Consider the following 1,606-nt stretch of genomic DNA (forward strand, 5'->3'; position numbering starts at 1 on the left):
CTGTTTACATATTGGTTATGGATTCTTCTCACTCCAATGATGAAAATCCATGAGGCTAACAAAGCCAAACATACTTGCTATCTGTCACTTTACTGGAAAAATTTGTTAGTAGATTTTTGGGAAAAAAATATGGGTGTTTTTATTATTTTATATATTTATTAATATATACATAATAGGCAGAAATTCTGAATTAAAAAATGTGATTTTCAGTACATTTTATGTTTGTTGTACATGCTGTCTTATATTTAGCCTAAATCTTTCAGAATACACGTTTTCATCATCTACTCGGTCATCGATGTATCTAATTATAAAAATTGTATAAATCCTAGCATATATTGACATTTTTGCACCATATAGCTAATGAATGATTATTTGCATAAATATATGACACTCTAATATGCTTAGTTTTAGTCACCTAGTCAGGGTAAAGTTGTTGTTTGCTTTACGTTATATAGGGAGCTCAAATTAGATAAGAAGTCTTTGTGATCCATGAGTAAGCAATAAAGAAAATCATGCTATTATTTGTATCTTCTCCACAAAAACTGCCTCAGTAGTGCTCACTTCGGCAGCACATACACTAACATTGGAACAATACAGAAAAGATTGGCATGGCCTCTGCACAGGGCTGACATGCAAATTCATGAAGCATGCCATATATTTTTTTACTTGCCTTGATAATAGAAACTTTCTAGACATAAACAGACCAAACAAGGGCAATCTTTGCAGAACCAAATCAGAAGCACACTTTTCCTACATTTCACTTTCTGGAACTGCTCCAGGGTTTAAATTTTGCCTGTACCTAGAGCAGCCGTGTAGCAAGGTTGCATACTTTGACAATATTATGAAACATAACCTATAATTAATCTATAACACATATATTCTTTACAAGAAAAAGAGAAATCCAAAATTAATGTCAATATTGACATTAGGGTGCAAAGAGTAAACACTGGAAAAAAAGTTAAAATATAACTACCAGTTATAATGACAAAATCATAAAAAAAGTTACAATGTACCTTTTACAATCTAAAAACAATATTGAGAATAAGAGCCTCTAGAATTTTGCAATGGAGTTTCAAGTAAAGGTTTGTTTTTCATCTGGCACAAAGCATTCAAGAAAACTAATTAAATTGATAAAATGGCACAATTTCTTCTGAGTACAAGTTCCTATTCATTTAGTGTACTCTGGAAATGAATGATCTTGGTGCTAATAAACTATAATGATTTCTTCCTATCTGCTCTATCTAAATTACTGGTGATGGAATTTGCCTAAGTTGACCTGTAATTAGAGCTAATTATTACAGCCAGCTTATCTTAACATACATAAAAAGCATGTTTCTCATTGAAAGCAAAAGACTGGTAAAATCCTAGTTCTGTACTATAAGCCATAACAATGTCTGCCATGAAAATGACACCAATAAATGCCATGGTATGGTATGGATAAAGTATGTCTTTATTTTTTTTTTTAATTTTTAATGTTTATTCATTTTTAAGAGAGACAGAGAGACAGAGTGCGAGCAGGGGAGGAGCAGAGAGAGACACACATAGAATCCAAAGCAGGCTCCAGGCTCTGAGCTGTCAGCACAGAGCCCAATGCAGGGCTCCAACC

General features: G+C 32.9%; 1 non-coding gene across 1 annotated transcript; it reads left to right on the forward strand.

Annotated features, from left to right (window-relative positions):
* Positions 1-553: 553 nt before the first annotated feature.
* LOC122231546 lies at positions 554-660 on the forward strand. Its single transcript, XR_006208817.1, has one exon. It is a non-coding gene; the product is annotated as a U6 spliceosomal RNA (small nuclear RNA).
* Positions 661-1,606: the final 946 nt, after the last annotated feature.

The sequence above is a fragment of the Panthera tigris genome, chromosome D1 (assembly GCF_018350195.1).
Source record: "Panthera tigris isolate Pti1 chromosome D1, P.tigris_Pti1_mat1.1, whole genome shotgun sequence".
NCBI lineage: Eukaryota > Metazoa > Chordata > Mammalia > Carnivora > Felidae > Panthera > Panthera tigris.